Below are 18,634 nucleotides of genomic sequence, written 5' to 3'. Positions count from 1 at the left end.
CACTTGGATCAGCTGGTAGATTTTCCTGCAATAGAAAACAAATATTACATCAGATGCAAAAATAAGAGTTACTAGAGTAGTGCAACTGGGGCCTCTGAAGAGCACTGTTTCAACTTGAGGGGGCACTACCATGTACGCCTTGCACCTATTCTCAACAAAAATGCTAAATTTTCTTCTAGCCAAATAGGAACTTAAACAGCTGAATGCACATGTAATCAGAAAACGCAGTCATACTTACTTGAAAAAACTTGAGTAGCAGATGTGCTACCACATATATCCTCCAAATCTGTCTTATAAAGATGAGTCCTTGAAGCACCTTTGCACCGAACAGCTGGAAGGCGTACGTGACCCTCATTTTCTCAAAGTTGTTTGGCTGCAGATGGCGTGTTGTAATTCCTGGCATCGCCTTCAATGTCACATTATTAGAATCGATTTTGAAGGCTTGCTTCACGTGATCCATGGAGACGTACAAACCAAGATTAATGAAAATACACAAGTGCGTCAATCACGAGTACCCCTTCAAGGTCTCATGTGTTGCTAAAACGCCAGTGCAAAGAGAGAATATATAGTGAAATTTAACTTACGTGACCATCTGGGGTGTTGAATGGACCCTTCAGAAGAGAGTTCCGCAGACACTTGACTAAATGGGGGAAATCTGACACAAAGAATAGGCTTCTTGAATGGTCCACAGGATGCCTCACTTTGCATTTCACGGAGGATGCACTTCCCCGTATTCCCATTATGCTCCACATCGTCCTATTCCAACTTGCCCGTCAGAAGTTATAAAATCGACAAACAGCCCACTGTTCTCAAAGGATACGGGACGAAAAATGACAACTTTTTCCGACACCACTTCATTCCTTGCGTTTAGGACTGACGTGCAGTAAAACGTTGCGTCGTTTTGGCCAGGAAGCGCATTCATCGTCCAGAACGCTGAAGGCACACTCAAGCTTTCTATGTCTTCTCGCTGCAGTGACACGGAAGAACAAGCAAAGGCGTCGGATGGCACAGCGTCAGAGAGACTCTGTTCTGCCAGTTCCGTCACCGAAGTACCGTCAGTGGTAGCAACGCTCGCACCGTCCGCGCCACCGGTATCTTGACGAGAGCTTTCACAAGCTGCTTTGGATGTGGGCCTTTCTTCGTCTCCACCTGACCGTTTTCTCTTGCTGGACTGTCTCGGCTGCGGCATTTTCTTTGACAGGTATTTCGGCAAGTTGGGCAAGAGGGTCGGAATGGCATCAGGTGTTAAAGCTGGCTTGCCACCAGAAATACGAACCTCTTCCCCTTGCACGACGTGGACGTAATCGCGGATGACGAAGCGCGTCTCGAAATGTAGCTCACACACAGCACAACTGTCGTCAAGCTTTTTGTCCGAGCGACGCAGGTTTCTTTCCTACTGCTCCCTCAAAGCAGCCTCCTTCGGCACGCTGAAGAGGGCTACATTTGGGCCATCTTTCTTGTAAGCATAGCAGGTATTGCAACCCGGCACGAAGCAATGGTTCTGCCGGCGACCCGGCATTTCTTTTCCCTTACGGAAATCTTGCAGTCTATCCAGGATGGTACAGCCTCGCCTTGAAGGTTCGTGGGACAAGAAATAATGCCCTAAGCACGCCACAGAATCCTCCACAGCAAGCACAATACATACACAACGCCACGACGACCAAAAAAACAACTCCCAAGCGTGTCACCGTGCGGCGGTGGCTACAGTGTTTGGAACGGTAGCGGAACCTAGCGGACAAGCGGGAAACTAAAAATTGTCGACATCGGCGGCTTCACTCCGGCCTATGGAGACGCGGCGCAGTGAGCACACTACCCAATATTCTAGTGCACTCAAGATCTAAAAACGTTGAGTGCACTGTAGGTAGGGTGGCTAGAATGGGGAGGTGTGAAGACCGCGGCGCCGCCACCATTGACTAGCGAGGCTCCGCTGCGCGTTCCTGCCACGGGGGGAAATATGGCGCTTCCGTCGGGGGCGCCGTCAGCCTGGCCAGTCCAGTCTCGTAGGCCACGGCGCCGCTCAAGGTACCGCGTTCGCTAGCTGTTTAGTGCTGTTTTGTGGGGGGGGGGGGGGGGGGCGCTGCGTTCGCCGTGGTGAGCAGACGTGCTCATATCGGCTCCGTCGTTAATGCCCGCTTTGGCAGTGCTGATTAGTTTGGATTACGAAGATTTTATTACCACTGTGTTCGTGAAGGTATCCGCTATCATCCGATACCCGACTTTCCATCCAAGGTGCGTTTTTCATCGATTCATCGGACTTTTCCTGGTTCACCGCCAAGAGGAGACGCTAGGCCGAAGCGAACCCAGGGCTCGCTAGGCCTAGCCAGCTGTTCTTCTGCCACAACATGGAGGGTTCCGCCGCCGCTTTGACGCACGGTTCCCAGGTTTCCCAAATGTGCGTGCAAGTAGAAGGAGAAGAAATTACGCCCGAGGAATTCCGACGCTCGCCCGGATGGCTGCACATCGGCGGGCACACGAGCCGAACACGCCTGCAAGGAACGCAGGGTGAGTCGACTTCTCGTGCCGATACTCCGAGCTCTCGACAGAAGCCTAAATTCAACAAGAGCGTTAGGAGCGCAGTTATTCGGGCGGCTCGCATGCCCGCCATGCCTGTAGAAGAAATTAAGATCGTCGTGCGGCCCCGCGATGGGCTCGATATTTTCAAGGCAGGAGCTGCATGCGTGGCTAATGCCATCATGGCGGCAGCGGGAATTGAGACGGCAGACCGAGCTGAGGATATGGCGTGTCCCAATACCCAGCAGAACATTATGGTGCTCAGCTTTCCGAGCGAGGAACGAGCGGAGAAGTATGCTCGAATTCAAGCTATCAACGTCCGAGGCAAAATATACGAGGTGCGCGCGTACGGAACGACCGCCCACGACACAGTCAAGGGCGTGATCAGGGGCATAGCACTCGAGGACAGCGAAGCCGAAATAATGCAGCAGATTGTTACCAAGTACAACCCCCTCGCCGCGGGGGCGAAGCGTATCGGAAACACGACGACAGTAATCGTAGTGTTCAACGGTATCAAGGTTCCCAAGTATGTGCGTTACGGATCCACGCTCTACCCGTGCAGTCTCTACAGGAAGCAAATAGAAGTTTGCAAGGTATGCGGCAAGGTCGGCCACAGGCGCGACGTGTGCCCCACACCGGACGTTCGCGTTTGCCTTGCCTGCGGTGTTTCTAATCCAAGAGAGGGCCACAAGTGTGTCCCCAAGTGCAAGCTCTGCGGCGAAGAACACCCCACCGGGGACCGCCTCTGCAGAGCCAAATACAAGGTTCCATACGTCGTACGGCGACGGCGATGGGAACGCCGTAACGCCGAAGAAGAGCAAAAGCAAGCACTCGAATCAAGCTCGTTTCCACGCCTTGGACGCTCCCGCTCGCGCAGTGCGTCCCGTAGTGGATCCCGCAGCGCGTCGCGCCATGCCTCACGCCACGCTTCCCGTCATGCTTCGCGCAGCGCATCCCGCGGCCGTGACTCATCTGACGGGAACAGCTTCGGCGTTCAGCGATCGCGCTCCCGTGACAGAGTCAGCTGGGCCGACGCCGCCAAGGGCGGAGTTAAAAGCAGCAGCGCTAGCTCCAGCAGCGCCACTAGTGGCCGAACCACGCCGAGCAGCTGGCAGGCGTGGATTACCAGCCCCTACTACAAGGAACTCGAACAACTCCGCGCAACCAACGCGACGCTGGTAGAAACCACGCGCCGGCTCGCCCAAGAACTAGCCGAGGCCAAGAAAGAACTCCAAGCACAGCGAGCCCAGCCAGCCACTGTCCCAGCTCAGTCATCCGAGACACGTACACCCGCCGTTATCACCGAGCAGAAAACCGACACGCCATCACACCAAGGCACACAATCAATGGATACAACCCAAGACGAGCCCCAGCCGGAGCAGACCACTGACCCAACCCCCAAGAAACGAGCACGCACCTCATCACGACAGTACAAGGACCTGACCCAATTGGAAACTCAGCTCGAAGCAAAAATCGAAGCGTTCGCCAACACCTACGCCAGCACGGCTGCCGTCACCGACCATCGCCTGGCGCGGCTGGAGGAGCTGATCACCACGTCCTTCTGCACCATACAAGAGCGTTTCGCCTTCATTGAACAGACCCTTAAGCCCATAGTACGCAGCCCCACCTTTGTGGCGCAATTCTCCAACCACCCATACCTTCAAGAAGAGACGCAAGCCCCAACTCCGACACAATCATGTCCCAGCCCCAAGCCACAATAGGATCGCTACCGGGCCATACGGTCTGGCAGTGGAACTGCAACAGTTACAACAGCAAGAGAGCAGTGCTGCAACAACACATCACCACAGTAACCAAGAAACCCGACATCATCCTGCTGCAAGAAACGGCGACGGTGACCCCCACCCTCCCTGGGTATCGCGCTCATGTTAGCCCGGCGGAGGGACGGGGCGTCTGCACGTTCGTCCGCAAAGGGCTCACGTTCATCGAGCACCAACTCAAACACGGCCGCAGCAAGGTGGAATATACCTTCACCGAAATCATCCCAAACAAACAACGGAAAGGCAGCCTGTTCATCGCCAACATCTACAGTAACCCCAAGCACCAAACACAGAAATTCAAGACCCTACTACACACAGCCAGCATCCAAGCCAAAGACAACACGTTGCTGATCGGAGGGGACTTCAACGCCGCCCATCGAGCGTGGGGTTACGTGAAGGATACGGCCAAGGGACGGGACCTATTACAAGATATCCTGGACCACAACTGTGCCCTGATCACGGACCCCGCTCATCCCACCCGCATCGGCAACTCCGTAGCACGAGACACCACACCAGACCTTACGTTCATCAAGAACGACCACACGGGCAAAGTAACGTGGCACAACACCGGCGTCGACCTGGGCAGCGACCACTACATCTTCGAAATTACGATACCGAACCAATTCCGGGGCAACACCATTATGCACAAGTGGACGGACTGGGACGGCTTCCGTAAGGGACGTCCCACCACAGCACAAGACATCACAGACATCGAAACCTGGACGGAAGAGCTTTGCGATGCTGTGCACTCGGCCACCAAAACCATCGAAACGGACGAGGACGTCATCGCCATGGATAGCCGCCTGGCCCATCTGTTCGAGGCCAAACGTTCGATACAGGCGCGCTGGAAGCGGCAACGGTGGAATCGCAAATTGAGAAAGAAGGTAGCCGACTTAAACAGGGCCATTGAACACCACTGCTAGGTCCTGTGCCGTCAGCAATGGAACGAAATCTGCAACCGAGCTGACAGGCAACTGCATCGCGGTTGCACCTGGAATCTATTTCGGCACCTCCTAAACGAAACCAAGACCAAGTCACACCAGCGCGACCGCCTCGCCCGCCTCCTGCACACCACCACACAACAAGGAAAAGACGCCGTTATCAAGAGCCTGGAAGCCAAGTATCTGCCGGACACGCCAACGGAAATCCACCCGCCGTACGGGGGGCTGCCCAACGCGTGGCTCGACCGAGACATTACCGTGTCAGAGGTACGAGTAGCGCTGCACGAGCTCAACACCCGCTCAGCAGCCGGCCCCGATCTCGTTACCAACAAGATGCTACGAAACCTCGACAATGCATCGATCGAGGCACTAACCCGTTACTTCAACGAATGCTGGCGTTCGGGCAAGCTCCCTGGACAGTGGAAAACGGCAAGAACAATCCTGATCCCGAAACCGGGCAAACCACCGGACATCGGCAACCTGCGTCCCATCTCGCTTACATCCTGCGTGGGCAAGGTGCTGGAGCACGTGGTGGCCAACCGGTGGCAGGAATACCTGGAGAAGGAAGGCCTCTATCCGGACACGATGATCGGCTTCCGACACAGACTCAGCACACAAGACGCCATGCTACAACTAAAACAAGAAATCATCGACAACAAGACACAAGACAGCAAAGTAATTCTGGGGCTCGATCTACAAAGCGCATTCGACAAAGTCAAACACTCAGCCATATTAGCACAAGTATCACGACTCAACAAGGGGGTAACGAGCTACAATTACATCCAAGACTTCTTGACCAACCGCACGGTGGAACTGCACGCCGGAGACCTCAGACTCCCCGAACGCAAGCTCGGTAGCACGGGTACCCCGCAGGGTTCGGTCATCTCGCCGTTGCTCTTCAACCTCGTTATGATCGGGGTAGCGAGGGCAGTAGCGGGGACCGGCGTCCGGCATACGATCTACGCCGACGACATTACCCTGTGGGCGGCCGGCGGCACCGACGCCAGCATCGAGCAACAGCTACAAGCCGCGGTTACCACCATCGAGCAGCACCTTGACGGCACCGGCCTAGTGTGCTCGCCCGCCAAATCCGAGCTGTTCGTCCTCACACCATTACGACCGGGACGGAAACGCGCTCCCCCTCGGGAGTGCGATCACATAAGATCATGACCGCATCGGGGCAACGCATCCCCGAAGTTCCCAAGATCAGAGTCCTGGGCCTGCTGCTAAACAAGAGCGGCCGCAACGACGAGACCATCAACAAACTTACCACCAAGGCAATGGACGCCATCCGGCTCATACACCGAGTCTCGACACGACGGGCGGGCATGCGTGAAGACAGTCTCGTGCGCCTCGTCCAGTCGTTCGTGATCAGTCACATCGCCTACGTTGCGGCCTACCTCAACTGGCAGGTCACTGACAGGAACAAGATCAACACGCTGATCAGACGGGCTTACAAGACGGCGCTGGGCTTAACGGAGACCACGAGTACGGCTCGGCTCCTGCAGCTCGGCGTCCATAACACCCTAGAAGAAATAGCCGAGGCGCAGCTCACCGCGCAAATGGAGCGCCTCTCTACCACCAAGACGGGGCGCAGTATACTGACATCCCTGGGTTACAACCCCCGAACCCCCAGCCGGCAACCATGCGAGATCAGCGAGGAGGCGCGGGCTCACATCCATGTGGACCCCATCCCGAAGAACGTGCACCCCGAATACAACCAAGAACGGCGGCAGGCACGGGCCCAGGCCCTCATCGAGAAACACGCCCAAGACCCGCACGCCCGGTACGTGGACGCAGCGGAATACAAACGAGAAGGCTTCGCGGCAGTGGTCGTTGCGGCGGCTACCGGCACCACGACAACGGCAGCGAAGCCTTCTCGTTTGTATTCCGCTGCGTCCACGTAACGGGCGTACCTGTGCGGGGAGACCCCAATGGATTTCTAGTCCATCGCCTTAACCACTCGGCCACGACTGCTCGATGCGGCTAAGACCGCATGCGCTTGTTGTCAGCTGTAGAGTCACGTGAAGACGAGCCAAGCCTCTAAGGAAGCGTCTAAGGAGACAAACATTTAAACGAGCGTTTGTAGCGCCCATGGTGCGCGTCGCGCGGGGGATTCTGGTTAAAAATTTTGAAACTCCTCTCTGTGTGCCGCGCTCTCGTACGTGTGTATAGTGCCGGTACATACGTGCACACCTCTTTCTTTTCTTTAGTGTACTCCCCGCTGTAACTACGGGCGTTGCAGTCACCCACTTCCCCGTGTGTGCCGACAAGTGCGGCCAACCCCGGGGAGCCCACGCCACCACGAGAAAACCCACAATACGAGCAGACGGGCGGTTCGCTCGAGTAGGAGAGGGCGGACGTAAGTTTTAGAAGGGGGTCTGGTAGAAAGAAACATTAATGTGGATTAGCCCAGCTAATCCAGGATATACAAAGTGAAATCTAGATTGAGGTCTCCACTTGCCCACGGAGCCGGTTGTGCGCCTTTCCTTTCGTGAAAATGAACGGTCTTTGCAAAGTTGTAGTACATGGCTTATGCATTTACACGCGCACACGGCCTAGGCGCGCACCACGACAACGGCAGCGAGCGTGCGGTGCACGGACGCCACAGACGCCGAGGAGGTTGCCATCGCTCTGGCGATCTCCGAGGCCGAGTGTCACACCGTGCTCAGTGACTCGAGGGACGCCGTGCGCAACTTTGCCAAGGGGCGAGTGAGCGCGCCGGCGGCCGCCATCATCGGCAAGCTCCAGCCCCAAGACCGCCGCAGCACCATCCGTATCAAGTGGTTCCCGGCGCACGCGGGCGAGTGTGCATCCTCGCCGAACCACAACGAGACGGCCCATTCGGCGGCGCGAGCGCTTACCCTCCGCGCCCCAGAGAGTGACCGTTCCGTGTGGTGGTTCGAAACCAAGGACCGCGTAACCAGTTATGGCGAAGTTACCATGTGTTACCGCCTAGCTCGACGGACAATGCCGCCTCCCCACCCGGCACTCAGTCGGGAGGAGGCCGTCATCCTAAGACAGATACAGACCGGGTCACTCCTCGCCCCGGCAGTGCTACACGTACTTCACCCAGAACTCTATCCGAGCGATGTGTGCAATGTTTGTGCAGCTGGTCCGGCGGACCAATGGCACATCATGTGGGACTGCGCCAGGTTCCCGACCGAGGCTACCTCCAGGATATACCCGCCCGAACTTCAAAGTGCAGTGCAGTCTGCAGACAAGGACATTCAACTATGGGCCGTCCAGCAAGCCCGGGGTGCGCTCGAAAAGCACAAGCCTCACGACCCACCACAAACGGGCCGAACGGGGGTAGTGCAGAGGAGGGCATAACCCCGGGTCGACGCTTGGCCAACGTCACGACGCGTCAAACCGTCGGTTGCCGGCATTTTCAATAAAGTTTTTCCTACCTACCTACATAGTGCTGTTTTGTTTCCTTTGCGTTTCTTTAGTAATTCTTCAACTTTGGTGGTTTGAGCAGCTGTCGCTACCCCTTGACACGCTCTGAAAGATCATGTCAACACCGAAGAAAAAACGCAATGGTGGTGTTTTGTGCAGGGACTCCGGAACTTTTTTTTGAGTGGAGGGGGAAGGATTTCGAGCTTATTTTGTTATTTATTTATTTACTGCTCATTTACGTAATAAATTTTATATTTTTATTATTTTTTCTTCAATGTTCAAAGGTTGATGCAAACTGTCACGATGTGGTGACGACACTCCAGAAGTCGAGAAGAAAACGAAAAGGCTTCCAAAAGAAGTTGTTTATGGGGCTGACTCGCGCCTACTAATAACTAAATGACTCGGCGGCGACGGCAGCCACAAACGTGCTCGGCGGTCATCGAAATGAATGCTTGCAGTTCTTGGCCGCGCTCAATTTGAATGCAAGTGTGGTTAAAAGGGCTAGTTGGTAGTTCATTGTTGAAAAAAAAATGACAGCGCACCTTAAGACACGGACAGAGGAAGATATAACGACACAGCGCCAACTTCAACTAGTTGAAGTCAGAGCTGTGTCGTTATACCTTCCTCTGCCCTTGTTTTACGGTGCGCTGTTTTTTTTTTTCCAGATCTCAATTTAAAGCTGGCAAGGAAACCGCTGGATAAAGAACCAAAAGCAAATACAACAATCTGGAAAAATGTTGAAGCATATGCACGTGGCCACGATCAATAGAGCTAAGTCTGGTCGCATCTCGCATTACAAAACAAAAGGATAAAGCCGCGGGCCGGCGGTTTTGACTGCGAACGAACAAACGGTGCGTGCAAAAGATTCGCGGCCATATAAAACGAACTGAAATGGGAACCTGTACGCAAGAGGAGTGATCAATTGCATGAAAAAGTTTGTGCATAGTTTTTTTTTTATTAATTCCGCTAATCATGATTATGTACACGGGTCAGACAGTCGACTTAATTCTGTTGGGACATGACTGGCTATACGAAATGCTTTACATCTGGCTACGAAGCAAAGTAGCTCAGCGCCACTGTGATTTGCATTAAAAGAGTCCTAGAACTGAAATGTTTCACTTGTCAGAACTCCGATTCAAGTGCAAGCAGTCGGTGACTTTGGGGTGGGGGGGGGGGGGGGGGGGCTGCCCGCTCTGGAAAAATGTGGGGGGGGGGGGGGCGATCCCCCCTTTGTTCTGGAGTCCCAGGTTTTGTGCTAGGTGGCGATGATGTCGTCTACATCTTCCGCGCGCCTGCCTGCAAAGATGAATTTGAAAAGTGGGCACGTGATATTCCAAGGGCCGACAAGCCGCTGCAAGAGAATCCTGCGGTTTGCGAAAGGCTCTTCGACGCAAGGTACGGGTTTAAGCTTCTCTCAAAAGTTGAGGTTTTAATAACCCGATGCGACGAACGGGCCATGAGGGTAGCTGTAGTGGAGAGTTTCGGATTACTTCGGACAGTCTGAGGTTGTTTTAACGTGCACTTACATCGCACAGCACACGGGTGCACTTTGCGTTTCACCACCATCGAAATGTGGCCGGAATGGAACCCAGGCACTCCCTACCGCGGCGAGTAGGGGCTCAAAGGTTTAAAAACCAGCCTGATACTCACAAAAAAGCCATGAGGGTTAAGCCCTGTGTTCTGTAAAAATGTGTTCAGCCATAACTGAACTATGTGTAATAAACTTGTGTTCAGCCACCATGTTTTGTACTTTATAATATATTTAACGACTGTACATATTGCACCAATCTCTTCCTCCCATTAAAGTACTATCACAATCGCAAACACGTCAAAAATGAGCGGGCAACATGTTCAAGGTACTGCCAGTGTGCTGACCTTTCCACAGTAATTCCTATGGCGAACTTTACTTTCGGCAACGCATGAGTGCGCCAACCTCGGCAATAGGTGACCGCGTTAGAGCACAGGAGATAAGCGTTGAAGATCAAGCCCCTCGCTGTATCAGCTTTGGTGCTGGCAGTTTCTCACGTAGAATTAGAGTAGTGAAGCAATAAATTAAATTATCTTAGCACCTGCATTGCTGAAAAAAGATACTTGTCAGCATGTAAAGCATTCAGGCGGATATAAACACGCGCGACCAAATCATTTCGCCGGGCCGCAGCAATGCAGACGCCGCGAGAAACGACGGCGCCCCCACCGGCAGCGCCGCCGCGCGGCAGGAACTGGTTTTGGGGCCAGCATCCGGAAGCCGGTCTTCACGCCTTCCCATTCTAGCCACCCTAGCGGTGGTATGGTGGCTGGAAGGGGGCAGTGTGACGGGCAGGAGCCGGCGGGGCGCCCAGAGGAGCGCTGAAAGCTGTAGATGGCGCTACCTGCAGCTGGTGTGCAGCCATCGCGCCTGTTTCAGGGGGCGGCGCTGGGCAGCTAGGACGCCCGCCTAGCTAGCGTCGCGTTTTTTTTAATAGTCGCTTAAGAACAAATTATGCGCGGCGCAAGTACTACAAGCTGTTTTCTGCTCAGATTCATTAATAAGAAGAGTGAAGCTTCTTTGGAGAGCAAAGAATAAAACGAGGCGTAATTTGCTTCATCGTAACGCGCAGCAGGAGCTTAGATGGGCGACTTAAAAAAAAAGGATTATATTTTGCACTTGAACGCAAAGTAGAACCTTGACTTGCTGGACGCCTTGGTTTCCAAGAAAAGACATGATGTTAACCCAAGCGAACACGGACAGCAAACACGAACGACTCGGAACGCTTTTCAACTTTGTCATTCACACATCCGCCGTAATATAGTCAGTGGCCACAGAAAAAAAATACGCACAAGGAAACAAGCAAATACTACGTTGTGGCCGCGCGCAATAAAACTCGGCGACATCACCAAATCTTCGTTCTGTTCTGTCCGCGTCAGCATTCGCCAGCACCAGAAGCTTTAGCTTTGTGAAAACAAAAAAAAATTAGGTGCTTATGTGGATGCAGAGGCAAACTTCAATATGCAGTAAATATTTTCCGTCACTGCTTTTGTTGTACAGGTCCACAAGGCCAGAGGAAACACTTCAATGTCCACAAGAGAATAAATAATTTTTATTTAACAGTGCAGCAAACCATATAACCATATGCACACATCAGACCGAGTGGAGCAGTGTGCTCTACTTCACTCTTCTTAACTTCAAATGTTTCTGGCGCTCCCTCTGAACAGCCTTGTCCTTATTTAAGGATTTTGTAAAAAAATGCAGCTTAGTTAGCACCACAAACTGAATAATTCTGGCAGTAATTTCTCTGCGATGAAGCTCTAATCCTACTTGGTGGAGCATCAGACTGCTCAGAAATTGCATAAAATCATGCACACTGAAAGCATAAAGCTTCTCTGTGGAGAAAAACAATGTGAATGCACCCTCTAGCACTTTATTGAGCGTGGCCAACTCATCGCCAGGGTACAACAGGCCTCCCCTATCAAATTGTTGAGTGAACACACTGTTGTCTGCATTACATTCAGCTCCTTCTCTGGTGACCGTGAGGCCAGAAGCACAACGTTGGCAAGAAATTTTGCCACTAAACTTCCTGGCCACATATCCCGCCATGTAAAAGACAAGCCGGCTATCACTTGTCTCAACCACATAGCTGTTGTGGTCCGAACTGAGGCACTGCTGAATCACAGAGCCAGCATCATAAATGTTGCCAACCTCCAGCATGTCCTCAATTATGTCCTGCATGCTAAATGTATACTTATTTTCACCACTTGGTGAACTAAGGAGGGCATTAACAAGCTGGGCTGGACTGTTTCCTGACTTGGGCGGACGAGCAAGGTTATAGAAACTGAGGCAATTCACAGTTACGAGAAACTGTGCAGGGCTTGGATGATCATTTGTCACCGAGGACTGCCTGATAATACCGAACAAGTTCAAAAGTGACAGTGTGCTTCGAATTGTAACGCGCAGTTCTTCAGCAGTGCTCTTGCTAAGAAAGCCACCTCCAACCCTCTTTGCCACATCTTCCCATTTATCTAAATAGTCCAGAAAAGCCGCCAGGTCGGCAACACCCTGAGAGGATGGTCTTAGTCCACTGCGTGGAAACCTTGACCTGAGAAGGGATATGAGGCCACTCATGCACTTCACAAGCCTTTCTGTCAGCGTAATTGAATCATAAGAGTGCTTTAGGTGTGCTTTAAGTATAAAGAGGCCTTTTATCACTTTTTCGCTAAAGAGTGTGAAGGCTAAATTTACTTTCATTTTTTCGAACGAGTTGGGTCTGATGTGTGCACTGGTTATATGTGGCATTGCCTTCAGCGTTAAAGGGCTTTTGTCCTTTTCCCATGCTAGTTCTATATGCTCTACACATGCTCGGCCATCTGGAGTTAAGAAACCAGTGGTTACAAATGCGTTTCTAACACATTTCACTAAATGCGGAAAATCTGTGTAGAAATGAAGCTCTCTTGTAGAGTCTACAGGATGTCGTTTCTTGAATGTGACATGGCTTGAGGATGCTGCAAGAGAAATGGAGATATTTAGAGCCAACTCTTGTCGTACGTCCTCTAGATGTTTAGATCAAGATGTGTTCTCCAGATTACTGCACTCCAGCCTTGGAGTGCCATGCCAAATAAATCGAACACCAAGTGGTTTCTTACCACCAATTCCAAATGACCTCCACATGCTGCGGTTCCATGATGCTCCGTCACAAGTCAAAAAGTCAACAAACAGTCCAGCCCGTTCAGCCAGCACTATTGCTTCCAGCAAAAGCTTTGCAAGCATTTCGCCCTTGATGTTGCCTCTTGACGCAAAGACACCAAGTATTTGGGTCCAGTCACCTGCACAAAAATAAAAAAACCACATAGGCAGCATGCATAACTTATTCTAGGAACACTGCTTGTATATTCAGTCAGCGGCACAGAATGTTTATTGAATCAACCATAATGGAAACCTTGTCTCTGCTTAGTGCTTATTTTGTGTGTGTAGCTGGGGCTAACACTCCTTACTACAACAAGGCTGCCGTAAGTGAAGACTGGGAAACCACTTCTCTTTGTGCGCAACAAATCGGAGTGGCACACAAGGCCTATAAGCACATACAAGTCAAAATAAGCAGCATTACAAACCTTGAAATGGTTGGAAGAGCATCACCATTCCGTGATCTGCTGGAACAGTTCTTTCTTCTTCGGGTGTATGTCTTCCGAGGTCTACGAAATATTGTACTGCACCTGAAATTATAAAATTCCATGACTACACAGTGCTGCATGTCATATTTAATTACAATGCTACCATGCTAGAGATACCAACTGTCATGGGAGAGGTAGTTGCAGTGGCTGTGCTTACCTGCAGTGTTGACACTGAAGTGCTCGCACAACTTCATTTCGTCGAACACTATGCCACCATGTCGTGCATTCGTGTCCATATGCTCAGTTTTCAGAGCGATGGCCTCAAATACATTTTCACTGAAGCTAAAGCCACTTTTAAAGTTTTGAACATAGCGCTGTAGGCAGGTCCGGCTGGGTAGGATCAGGATCTTCTGTTTTCGAAGGTATTCATAGAGTTTAGGGCTTCTCATACGTAAGAGTACGCATTGAAGAATCCATTCTTTCTCATAATACATGCCAGACGTCGACTTTCTTGTTGCTGCTTTGAAGCAGGTCCTAATGGCCAATTGTTGTTTAAGAGGCAATGCTTTGATGCGGTCACTGAGCACTTCATCCCCCATTTGCTCATATGCCCGCCTCATAGCCTCTAGCAACCTCGCTGTGTTGCGCAGTTTTTTTTTGCGCGGCTTGCAAGCGACGGCGTGTATTTGCGTGCTTTTTTATCAATCAATCAATCAATCAAATCTTTATTTACATCATCCAGATGTTAGGGGCGCAGACAAAAAGCTCTCACTGGAGCTTGATTGCGTGCCTGCGCCCCCGTACAAGGTCACAAGGTTTGTTTGATTACATATATTGGCAGCAACTAACATAACAATTGCGTTTGAGGAAAAATAAGCGAGACACAACTGACTCGGAACAAATAAAAAAGGAGATAAAAACAGACAAAAACAGGAAAAGAAATAAGATGCAAAAATACTGGTTTGTAAGACTAACACAAAGCATTTAGCAATAATGGTAAGAGATAGCTGAGCATTTGACGTCCATAGTTAGTTCGTATTTGGGGAATGAACCATTTATCGCGGTTTCTTATGGCATAAGTGTGTTCTCTAGGTGTTAGTTGAGACAAAGTTTCAAGAAAATTACGATAGGTATTACTTCTCCTATATCGTTTTATTAAGTTGACATTATATAGCTCATGTATTGGAGTTATGTGGAAGGCATTAAAAAGGGGTTTTGTCGTAACGTCGCGGGGGATGCTTGCAATGCTTCTTATGGCTCGTTTTTGGATTACATGTAACCTGTTTAAGTTTGAGAGTGTAGTAGTTCCCCATACCGTGAAACCGTAGTTTAAAACGAAAGCAAACATGGAATTATAAAGAATTAGTTTCACTTTTTGTGGCAAAAATAGCGTAGTTTACTTAACACACCAGTTATTTTTGACACCTTGTCCGCTGTTTTATCGACATGTGTTGACCACGATAAATGCTTCTTAAAATATACTCCAAGGCTTTTTACGACGGAGACAACTTCTAAAGGCACAGACCCAATCCGAAGTGAAATGTCGCTATCACACACTATTTTATTTCTTAGCCTAAAAAGCACGACTTTTGTTTTATTTATGTTTATAGATAGTGAGTTGACGTGCGCCAATGATTTAAAAGATGTAAACACGTGTTTGCTTGTTCAGTCAGATTTTGTATATTGCTAGAGTTGAAAAATAAACTGGTATCATCAGCATATATTATAAATGTTGGGCGTGGGTCAATGAGAACGATGTCATTAATGTAGATGATAAAAGTAGAGGCCCCAATATGCTTCCTTGCGGGACACCTGCTAAAACTGATTTCGGGTCGGATAATTTATTGTTAATTACTACTTGTTGTACTCGCGCAGATAAATAAGAGTTCAATATGTTATGAAAAACGCCACGGAAGCCATAGAACTCAAGTTTAGCAAGCATTGTCTGATGATTGATAGAATCAAATGCCTTTGAGTAATCTACAAATACACCGAGAGTTAATTGGTGCTGTTCGAAAGATTGCAGGATTATTTCCTTTTGAGTTAAAAGCGCTGTATCTGTGGAGTGGCCAATTCTAAACCCATGTTGATGAGATGTCAATAAGTTATGTTTGATACAAAAGCTAATGATCCATTTGTACAGCAGTTTCTCTAAGCATTTTGAAAAAATGGAGAGGATTGTTATGGGACGATAGTTCGACAAGTTATTTTTCTCGCCACCTTTAAAAACTACTGTCACCCTAGCAACTTGCATGGCTTGTGGGAAAACTCCCTGCAGAAAGCATAGATTAAATATATGCTCTAAAACAGGACTAATTAGATAAATGGTATGTTTAATAGGTTGAATTTTTAGATCATTTACGTCCCTTGTACTACTCGTTCGGAGAGCAAGAAAACAGCTTTCAATTTCACTGCGATCCGTTGGTGATAAAAATGCACTACTGTGATTTCTAGATTTCAGATAGCTCAGGGAATCAGGATTATGTACACTGTTAACTAAAGACACGAAGTAATTATTAAAAGTATCTGCTAGTTCTTTTCCCGAAAGTTTTTGATTTCGGACTAAGATTTCTAGCTCCACGGGTTCCTGTTCTGTACGGTTTAGAACTTTATTTATTTCTTTCCACATGAGGTCGCTTCGATTTTGTACATTACCAGAAAATAATTTTTCCATGTATTCCTTCTTGGTTTCTCGAAGAAATGAAGTTACATTGTTGCGATATGATTTAAATCTGGCTAAGTCGTCGGAAGACCTAGTTCGAAGAAACCGTTTAAAAAGATTATTTTTCTTTTGAATCATATTTAAGCAACGACGATTTATCCAGGGCTTGCGCGCTTTACTAGGCCTCTTAGTTGTTTTATAAGGGAAACATTTATTGTACAAAAATTTTAGTGTGTTTATAAATGCGTCATATGCTTTGCTAGGGTCAGTTATTTTGTAGACGTGATTCCAGTCAACTTTTTGTATTTCATTACTGAAATTTTCGATAGTTTGTTTTGTTATGCACTGGTATGTCATATAGGAAGGCTTACTCTTTCGAAATGCCGTTAGCAACTCGACAAAAAGAAAAATTGGTAGGTGATCACTAACTTGCGCTAGTACCACTCCAGACTTGATAAATTCCTTTGACACATTGCTACAGAAAACATCAATGGATGTCTGTGTTAACGGTCGCGTTTCTTCATTTATGAAGTTGGTAAGGGCGTAACATCTGAACAACCTGTTCACTTCTTGTGACTCAGGAGATGAGGACGAAAAGTCAATATTAAGGTCACCACTTAGTATTAGCTTTAAGTCATTTTCGGTTACCCAAGATAACATTAGATCTAAAAAGGAAAAAAGGACTGAGATGTTCCCAGCTGGGGGACGGTATACAGCAGAAAATACATTACTGCCAGATTTCAAAGAAAGTATCTCATAATTTTCGTTCGTTTTTGAGAATTCTGGAATAAAGCAGCATTGGAAACATTTCTTAGCAGCTATCAACACACCTCCGCCCTTTTTATTAAGGCGAGATTGGAGATAAATATCGTACTGCGGTAGTTTCAGTGGCACCGTATCTTTTTTATACCACGTTTCGGTTATCATAATGACATCAAAATCAAAGGTAAAAGCATCCAAAAGGGCAACAACTTCATCTTCTTTGTTACAGAGTGACTGTGCGTTCAGATGAAAAAAAGTTGAGGCTTTTTTGTTTTTTGCGTACAAAGATGAAGCATCATCATGTGTAAAGAAGCCGGATACCACATTAGTAACAAAAAGAATGCATGGGAGGGGACGCCTAGTTTATCTTGTCTAAGTCTTTTAGGCAAGCGATCCTGACCGCACCCGAACTTTCGTTCCTTCTAGCTAGAATGTGGCCATGACGTGTCCAGACGAATTTTCAGCTTTTCTCCTTTTTACGCGAAATTGCCATTCCTAGCAGCTTTTTCAGGGCAGGACACAAGTGCTCATTTATGTAAATGGAAGTTTGTCCGGGGTGGCCAAGGTCGCTTGTAGTCATATTGGTTTTTTCGCCTTTGTTAGAACGGTGTCCCGCTTCAAGCGGTTGCGAAACTGCACAATGATGTTCGGGATTGTAGTATTCTTGGTAGGAACACGGTGACAAGCAGCCGACTTATTGCCGCACGCGGCCGTTTTCTCCGTGACTGCTGGTTTTGAATCAGCTTCCTTAAATATTTACAGTGGATACAGGGTCTCGGCACTTCGCATGTGAGAAAGCATTTGGAGGAAAAGTGGGCGCCAGCAAACGATACATACTTGCTTGATTTTTAGGGGGTAAGTCCGCAACCTGTGCACATCACAAGCAAGTGAGTAGCGTCGAGGACTGCTTGAGCTTCAACAGAGGTTTTAACAATGCGCTCCGAGTGCTTTACACCTCGCACATAGACATAGCACAGAATTGATCCCAGCTGGTTGTTGTCTTCTTGAAACTTGATCGCTTTTGGCAGCCGCATGCGACATATCTCATCTCCGTCTCGCTCGCAAACGCCGACGCAACGTGCGGTTCGGCTGCAAATCTCAGTTTGCTCCAGGAGCTATCTGGCAGCTGAAGGTTTTGGAAAATGCTCTCTACAGTTGCCTCGTTCTTGTCCCGTGCTGGTGACTGGCCCGGTGACAAGACGGCTATGTCGAGCGGATCCGATGACTGCGCCAACTGCGCGTCGTTGGCCGTGCCTACCCTTTTGCGTTTTGAACATTTTATGTCTTGGTTGCACAAATTCCTCTCCTTCCATTTGACGGGTGCTTTCTTGGTGAAGTATTTGGGGGCATCCGGAAAGACAGTAGGGATAGCGTCGTCAGTCAGCTGTGGCCGATCACGTGGAATATCGACTACGTCCCCATCTATCACATGCCGAAAGGCCCTTTCGATGTACTTCACTTCGAAGTGGCGTTCACAAACGACACACTCTGCTGTTAGC

At 49.4% G+C, this 18,634-nt stretch overlaps 1 pseudogene; it reads right to left on the bottom strand.

Moving 5' to 3' along the window:
* Positions 1 to 8: 8 nt before the first annotated feature.
* On the bottom strand, positions 9 to 18,169 carry LOC144109858 (uncharacterized; annotated as a pseudogene).
* Between the last annotated feature and the right edge of the window lie 465 nt (positions 18,170 to 18,634).

The sequence above is a fragment of the Amblyomma americanum genome, chromosome 11 (assembly GCF_052857255.1).
Source record: "Amblyomma americanum isolate KBUSLIRL-KWMA chromosome 11, ASM5285725v1, whole genome shotgun sequence".
Classification (NCBI taxonomy): domain Eukaryota; kingdom Metazoa; phylum Arthropoda; class Arachnida; order Ixodida; family Ixodidae; genus Amblyomma; species Amblyomma americanum.
This window is presented reverse-complemented; position numbering and strand designations above follow the sequence as displayed.